This window comes from Staurois parvus, unplaced genomic scaffold (genome assembly GCF_062004578.1).
Source record: "Staurois parvus isolate SC_StPar_1 unplaced genomic scaffold, SC_StPar_1.0 ptg001328l, whole genome shotgun sequence".
NCBI lineage: Eukaryota > Metazoa > Chordata > Amphibia > Anura > Ranidae > Staurois > Staurois parvus.
The window spans coordinates 4,499,287-4,508,344 of NW_028319124.1; the positions used below are offsets into that span (position 1 = coordinate 4,499,287).

At 41.9% G+C, this 9,058-nt stretch overlaps 1 long non-coding RNA gene across 1 annotated transcript; it reads right to left on the minus strand.

Moving 5' to 3' along the window:
- Positions 1-812: 812 nt before the first annotated feature.
- On the minus strand, positions 813-7,722 carry LOC149436950 (uncharacterized). The gene is made up of 2 exons (XR_016308249.1): positions 7,482-7,722; positions 813-850 (listed from the first exon to the last, which is right to left on the minus strand). It is a non-coding gene; the product is annotated as an uncharacterized LOC149436950 (long non-coding RNA).
- Between the last annotated feature and the right edge of the window lie 1,336 nt (positions 7,723-9,058).

The following is a 9,058-nucleotide window of genomic DNA, read 5'->3' on the forward strand; positions in this document are numbered from 1 at the left end:
AGGGGGAACATGCAAACTCCAGGCAGGTGGTGCCATGGTTGGGATTCAAACCAATGACCCTAGTATTGCCAGGCAGAGATGCTAACCATTTAGCCACTCATATCATCATATCGTACTCCAGGGTCTGGTTAAATGGAGTCATCCCAAAATAAAAAATTGTCAGTCCACATTTATTTATAGTAACAGCATCTTTTATTAGCATATTATAAGGTTTTTAATTCTACACTGCCCAAACATCTCTAAATACTTGGCCAATGTCTTCTCCCAGAATCCTTTGCTTACCACACTTGACCTCTAAAGGATGTGGGCAGAATGGACATCATCATTATTTCTTACAATACTTTGCTCCAGAGTTTAAACTGGAATGAAACATAAGTGTGGGCCACATAGCAAATCTTTTTTTTTTTTTTTCTTTCTTTAAATCTTCCCATAGCTAATTGTTTGTTTTTTTCCTTCATCAGTTTTCACAAGTCGATCATGATGGGGGTTTTCTCTCGTTGTGGTGTTGGACAGTTAGCATACAGCCACTGGGATATGTGGAAGTGGAGACATTTTTTCCTTCCTCCATCTTTTTTCACTTGAGGGACAGGTCGTGCAAAGGTCTGAGCGCCAGCATTCACGTAGCTCTGCAAACAGACCGTATACAGGAAGGCCGTCAAATGGAGGAAACACACCAGTCCGAAGATGACCACAATAATGACGGTCTGAGGCTCCCACAGCCCAGCATCCACCACCTCTTCCAGCTGCCTGAGCGTTAGGTTCCCCCTGGCTACATTATTGAGGGGAGAGAAATTCATGTTGCCGTGGTGACCAGACTCTCAGCCGAGGCCTACTTCCCTAGCGATCCATCCTATAACAAATGACACAAAATTAGTCCCGGTTGTTACATAACAAGGTTTGCTTTTCTACAACATAATGGCTGTGATTTTGCATTCGTAAATTGAACCCAAAACCTCTTCAAAGCGGTGTTCATTAGTTGTATGATGACAAAAGGTCTGTGATGTATGGAGACTCTTCTTACTCCGGCAACCAGGTCATGATCTTTACGGCTTCTAAGGGAAATCGTCCACTCCAGTGGTCTGATTATTTTATTTATAGAGAGGGAAGGATGATTAGTATGATGGGATCATTGGAAGCCTAGTCAGAGGTAGCAGACCGCGACGGAACCTTTCGTAAAAACCAGTCAGGCTTTGCAATGTTTGCAAACCTGCCGAGCTGCTCAAGTGCCGGCACCAAAAATTCCAACCAAATTTGTCCTCTCTGCCCTCAGTGTTCGGTGTGGAGCTCCTGTCCCTGACAACTCCGCACATCTGGACACGGCAATGTCCCAACAAAAGCACACCCTAGGATTTGTCACCCCTCTAAAAGCGATCCATGGTGGATCACTTTTCAGAGACATTTGATAGGCAATGAGGAGCCAATGTGACCTCACTGCCTGTTTTAACCCTGAAAATGCTGAACTACCTTGTTGCAGCCATGAAGCAAAATATTGCGGGCATGTCTTATGTACATTCCTAAACAAATGCATGCTTTTTCTAGGTGGGCAGTAACCCCTTGCCCTTCAGAGGATTTACCCCTCCCCCTTCCTGACCAGGCCATTTTTTGTGTTACTTTAACAATTGCACAGTCATGCAACGCTGTGCCCAAATTAAATTTACATCCTTTTTTCCCACAAATAGAGCTTTCTTTCAGTGGTATTTGATCAGCTGTGCATTTTTTTATTTTTTGTGCTATAAAAAAAAAAAAAAGACTGACCGTTTTGAGAGTAAACAATATTTTTTATTAACCACTTGCTGACCACAGATAGCCGAATAATGGCTTCAACGCAGCCGGCCAGTTGTGGGAGGGCGTCATATGACATCCTCCCAGAACATGCCCTCCCGCACGCCTCCGGCGATCTCTGTGATCGCTGTGTCCTATGGACACAGCTGATCACGTGATGTGATAAAAGGCCAATCACAGCGGCCCTTTGCCACGTGATCAGCCGTGTCCAATGGCATAGCAGATCACCGGTAAATGCAGTTGCTGGTTATCGGCTGCACTTTTATTTTTTTTGTTAATGTTTTTTCTTTGTTTCTGTTAAATTTTGCAAATAAATAATTGTTCTACATACATTTAGGCTAAAATGTATACTGCTAAATTTTTTTGGGTGAAAATAACCAAATTAGTATATATTATTTGGTATGTAGGAAAGTTTATAGTGTCCACAAACTATGGTATATATCTGAAAATCAATCAACCCTGATGTACTTGCGGCCTATAATTTCTTGAGGCCCAAAAATGTCAGAACAGTACAGATATCCTTCAAGTTACCCTTTTTAGAAAGTCAATAGTCTGTGGTATTTAGTAAGAGGCAAGATTAGTTTTTTTTTTTAATTAAAAAAAAAAATGTTTTTGCATATATAATTTTTTATTTTACTGTATTTTTACATACTGTCAACAGTGCAATGTATCATCATTATATAACTGGTGTGGTGGTGATCAGGAGCACTGACTGGTGACTATATGCAAAAAAAAATTTTTTCAAGCCTTTTTTTTTATTTTTATTTTATTACAAGTTGTTTTTTTTTTTTTTGTATTAAATTATAAACAGTATGACCAGAGTAATATGGAATATGAATTTCACTGCTATAGGCAAGCATTTAACTGAATGAAATCAATGTGTTTTGTCGTGATTGGCCCAGTCTGTACCATGTGATTACTGTGACCAATCACAGCTAGCAACACAATTGTATACAATGGATGGCATGAAAGGAAACTATCCATTGTTTACAATTGTCATGTGACATGCTGTGACTGGTCACATGGTACTGGCAACAGGACATACACAGCCGGTGACGGCTCTCACCGCAGCATGGCGGAGATCCTTGAGGGTGTCATGATGTCCACATGGCTCGATGAAAAGTGCCGCCCCCCCCCCCCCACCATCATTTTGTTATTGTCCGGGCTGGAACTGGTTAAAGTGGAACTAAACCAATGGGATGAATGTGCTTCTATGCCTGGCGTGGTCAGTTTGAAATAGGAAAGCAGGGGGAAGAGCAGCATCACCAGGTATTTCACACAAAGAAAACAGTACAAAGAACAGGATATATATATGTAATTTTTTTTTTTTTTTTAGAAGTACACAGACACATCAGGAATCTGAAATGCATTTTAATGGCTACTGATAGACTGCATGGTACAGTTCAGTTTTATTTTGGCCATAGTTCTCCGTTACAGTAAAGCCTTTGTTTTGCTCTGCATGGGCAGAACGCCATCAGGACTCTGGCTCCACCTCCCACATACCACGTTTCTGCCCAGCAGGGTCATCTTTGTTCACAATTTCTGAAAACCTCAGTAACAACTATTTTTCTCTGTTCCAAAGAAATAACTGACATTTGCATGGCTATGTACCGCAGAATTAAATAGGATGTTATACCTGTGTAACCCAACAGATGAATGACATATAATATGTAAGCAAAGCAAGCTACATTCCATCTGCTGTTGGGTGAAGTTAATACCCCATGATGTGCTTAGCTCACTAATCAGTTTGGCACACTTATGTATTCATAGATGTAACCGATGGGCTATCCAATGCCATCTTATGATGCCACATCTGTGAGTGTGTGCCCACATCTCTCTGTACATAGATGGATATGATCAATAGCTCTTTCAGGATATGGGTTCTTTGAAGCAGTCCTCTCCCTAGCTGCCAGACAACGTGATCTAGGGGTGCTCTGCAATGTGAGGAATGTTCCGAATAAAGCTCAGTTCTGAGAAACTCAAGGAACTAATTAAATGTGGCTGCACGGAGCTGATAACAATGTGTTGTTTGGGTTTTCGTTTCCATCTTCTGAGGGGAAAAGGACAGAACTCTGCATAACACACAAATGGGATTTCTCCATAAAAAGTCATATAATGACTAAAATTCAAGGTGCCATATTTAGCAAGGCATTGAAAAAAAAAAGTAGCAGCAGCCTGGTGGTAGAGTTCTTACAACTCTTACCTTGTAGCACTGGAGGTCAGGTTTCAATTTCCTACAAATATTGCCTATCAATCTTTTCATTTTTTGGGTAGTCTTTTGCAAGGTGAACCTTTAGATTAGATTGTAAGCTGAATTGTGGCAGGGACAGGTGAAAATGAGTCTCTGTACTCTATAAACTACTGAAGGCTAAGCTTTAAATAAATAAAATATAAGGAGTGTAGAGTAGAAACCCACAAGATAGCAAGACCTTGACTCAATAAAGTGGAATCTGATTTCTCATTATGCTGTACACTAGCACTGAATACATAGGTAGCTGAATACATAACTAATATCAGAGATCTGATATCACTACTTGAACACTGCAGGAAGTGATCAGATTTTTAATTAAATTTTTTTTTCCACCAAATTCAGATTTTGTCACAATGAATAAATCAAGTGATAACTAGGCAGTGTACTTACTAGTCGACTCAAGTGCAAGTATCCTCAATGGTCACTTAGCCCCGGTTCACATATATGTTATTTGGATGCATTTTGAACCGCATCCGATTCGCATGACGTGAACCAAACTGGGTTTCTATAGAGTCGGTACACATAGGTGCGGACCGCAGTGCATTTTTAAAGAGTTCGGTATGATTTTCGGTCTTGTTCAGGTGCAATTTCAAGTGTCATACACTTTAAAAATTTGTTCCGGAACCACTGAATATGAGCCCGTGTTCACACTTGTGCTGTGCGGCATATCGCATGTGATTCGCACAGGAATCCCATTCCTGTGCAAATCACATGCGAATGCTGTCTGGTGCAATTTGAGCCATACATTTTGTATGGCTCAAATCGCACCGCATCTGCACCAAAAAGGTGCAGGACCCTTTTTTTGGTCTGCACTAGAATCGCATGGGTATTCACACCTATGCAATCTGATTCTATACATCGCAGTGCATTTTGCGGACCGATTTTGGGGTGTCGTTAACATACACACCCGCATCGGTTCGCATGAACAGGGTGCGATTGTGATGTAGTGCAGAATTCGCACAGAAACTGCTGCAAATTGCGCACTGCATCAGTGTGAACCCAAACCACACTGGACGCTTTGAAAAGTCACACTGACAACTGCCCTGCACATATATGAACCCAGTCTTAGAATTTCTAATATATTTTAGATGGATGATTGATCCTTTTGCTCTGTGTCTGCGAGTACTCCCCATGGCCATGCTGTTTTGTCTACTGACATGGGAAGAGACAAGAAAACCTATTCCATTGTCATTTCAGTGAAAGTCTCCTGCAGTGCCGTTTTCAGGGTTCATTTCAACTGTCATTTTCTTTCTTTCTTTTTAAAGATAACATAAAATTTAACAAAGGGGCTGATATCCCTAGAACAAGAGGTCCTGGTCCTGTATTACCAGTATATATCCTTTAAAGAGACCCTGTCATGTACTAAAAATGCTTTTAAAAGAGGCTAAATACTATTCCTGCTGCCCACTTTGCTCGACACTGCTTCATTACAGAGAACTGGTCTCCCACTGTCCACTGGGAAACCCATTTCTGAGAGTGTCAATCTCCATGTTCTCCTGCAGTTCTTACTGGTTCCTTCATGTGACATAAGATCACTGCAGGCTACAGTAGTAACATAAGGACAGAATGAAAAGTCGGTGTCAGGCACAGGGGACCACAGCGATAAAAAATGCCAAAATTGTATCGGGACCTGTTGACTGCAATGGAGCAGCACGTAGTAGCATATATACGTTGCTTAATTGGCAAAAGGTTAAGAATGTGTAAATACTTGAATGTCGACAGTATACCTCTCTTTATTTCCACCAATCAGTCATAACATTATAACCACTGACAGGTACGATGCATAACATTCATTATCTTGTTATAATGGCATCTGAAAGTGGGGTGATGTGTTGAAAGCTGAAAAAATGGGCAAGTGTAAGAATTTGAGCGACTTTGACAAGAGACAAATTGTAAGGGCTAGATTACTGGGTCAGAGCAACACCTAAACTGCAGCTCTTGTACGATGTTTCAGTCTGCAGTGGTCAGGACCTACCAAAAGCGAGCCAAAGAAGAAAAATGGGCAAACTGGTGATAAGGTCATGGGTGGCCAAGGCTCATTGATGCACATGGGGAGCAAAGGCTGACCTGTGTTGTCCAATCTAATAGAAGAGCTACTGTATTTCAAATTGTTGAAAACGTTAATGCTGGTTTCGATAGCAAGTTTGTTGTGTATGGGGCTGCATAGCTGAAGACTGGTCAGGGTGTCCATGCTGACCCATGTCCACCACCAGAAGCTCCTACAATGGGCATATGAGCATCAGAACTGGACAATGGAGCAATGGAAGAAGGTGACCTGGTCTGATAAAACACATTTTCTTTTACATTATGTGGATGGCTGAGGTCATGTGTGCCACTTACCTGGAGAAGAGATGATATCAGGATCCACTATGGTTAGAAGGCAAGCTGGAGGTGGCAATGTGATGCCTTTTCTAGTGGAGTCCATGCTTCAACGGGTCAAGGCTGTTTTCACAGCAAAAGGGGGACCTACTCAATATTAGGTGGGTGGTCAAAATGCTATGGTTTTCCGGTGTGTATGTACAGAGAGTGAGCTAGAGAGAGAGATAATATGTTTGTACTGTGTTAGATAAGAATAGCATCCAACTGTGTGTTTTCAGGGCAGTTGCTTTTTTGAGGGAGATAGGCAACTGCAGTCTGAATGCTACTTCCATTATTCAAGCTGCACTGTCCCTTCAAACTCCAAACCAAAGAAGAGCCAATGAAAATTTGTTAAGATTCTAATCAGGATTAAAACCACCTGCCAAGGACCCTCATTCAGCCACTGGGTGAACAAGTTCTAATTCCTGGGGCCCATGCTAACTATGGACCAGGGTCATGACTCAACATTTCATTAAAAAATACAACTGCTGTCCATGAATTCCTTCCACCATATAACAAAGTAATGAACAGGGAAGCCTTGTCTTCCTATTAGAGCACATTATATGGATAATCTTATTGGTACAAAGAGGATGGAGAATGATATTCCTGAATTGGTGTCAAAGCTATGGGTATGGTGTTAGTACCATGGGTATGGTGTTAGAACCATGAGTATGGAAGTGGCTGCTTTATCTGCTAACCCTGGTATTAGGTCACTGAGCAACATCTGTCTGGGAGACACGAGCCACAATAAATATCCCATGTGACTGTCCCATCATGCAAAGGTCTGATGCACCTGTGTGGAAATGTCATGCCTTTCCCCAACTGTTTCCCAAAGACCTCAGCAATGGTGTCATGACTCATAAAGTACCTTGCTGATGTCAGCACTTCCCATCAAATGAACACTTTTTGACTATCTGCTTATTTTATAAAATGGCTCGATGTGTAAAAGAACAATTCTGCACTAAATCACCGCGGCTGCCTGTCTATTACATGCGTCTTGCGAGCAATTTCTGTCATTTATAGTTGCAAATGGATTGTCATGACCCAGTAATAACAAAGGGTGGAAAAATTAGTTTTCTGTTCTAATTACCTGCGGCGTGTCAGAGGCAGCGATGTCAGCGCTGGGTAACGGCAGGAGGAGAATGCTGGTGCATTTCTGCATCTGTATGGAGCTTGGTTTCTGTGCAGAATTTACAGAGGCAGGAAAAGGAGGGGGGGGGGGGAGAGGGACGTTCATGATTGTGGTTGCTTAGGAAACGCACCTCACCTCGGGCTGCAGCGCTAAAGAGAAGGAAAAAATGTTTAAAATATCTCCTACAGAAAATACAGGAGTCCTCTGGTACCCAATGAGTGATGTTTAACGCCATGCTACTGTAGCCATGGAAACCCACCCTAAAATCCAGAGAGTCCCCCTGATTTTTTTTTTTTTACCTTCTCACCATGTCGCAGCACGATTCAAAGAGTTAAACAATTTCTTGTCATATCACAGATCATATAGTGAAATTCAGGCATAGCATGAACCCATATCAACGCTGAACAAATGACATATATACAGTATCTATCTATCTATCCATCTATCTATCTATCCATCTATCTATCTATCTATCTAACAATATGCACTTAAAAATAAACCACATCCACTTACCCTATTTAACTTCCTAAATTTAAAAGCCGCACCACCTGAGTAAAAAGCTGTTTATTTGTATGAGCCTTGATACTCCTATAACGGTTCCCTGATGGCAGCATCTAGCCATTAAAGGGTTAATTCACCTTTACCAAAAAAAAAAAACCTGTCTATGCTGGTTAGGGGAAGCTGTACATAAAAAAAACAAACTGTGCAGGTCTGACCAAAGCTGAATAATGTCCTTGCTACAGATGTATGCCTTTTACATCCCTCCTGAAGCCTGGTCAAAAACTCCCAGATATGGCATCATCCAGTTGGGTGGTCTTTCGCCAGGTGTATGACATTACATCTGGATCTTAGACATGTGACTTCCAGATCTGGGAGACGTGACTTCCGAATCTGGGAAACATGCCATCTTAGTGATCCTGGCGTCTGCCATCTACACACCATTCCCACTGTCCTGAGGCTCCTGGGCTGAGCAAACTACTGTTGTGTCCAGGATCATGTGTCATCCTCCAGCTTCTGGGAATATGTGTTTCTCCTCTCCACTGGCTTGGTGATGTATCAGTCTTGGCACTCCACGTCATGCTTTTTAACCCAACATTAAAGTGAATTTCGATGTTATCTGTTCCTGGTCTTGTGACTCTATTGATTTCCACAGGGTTGGGAGCGCTCCTTTATTTGTTGTTCTACACTTGGTTTAGTAGCCTGGATGTTGAGGTCCAGTGCTGTGGACTTCCTCCAGCAATCTCCTTCCCTCAGTGCCTTCTACCTGGTTCACATTTATACGTCAGTGCTATTATCTACTAAAGTGTCTACAAACCCTAACAATGAACGCCTCTTGATTTTTGGTTTGTTAGCCACTTCAATACTGGACAATCTTACCTATCTCACCGCACCTTCAGTGTCACTTACAACTCTACTTCCTCCTCTCCTACTCCTCTTACTGTTGGGGTCCCCCAAGGTTCTGTCCTTGGACCTCTCCTATTCTCAATCTACACTTCTTCCTTGGGTCAGCTGATAGCTTCCCATGGTTTCCAATA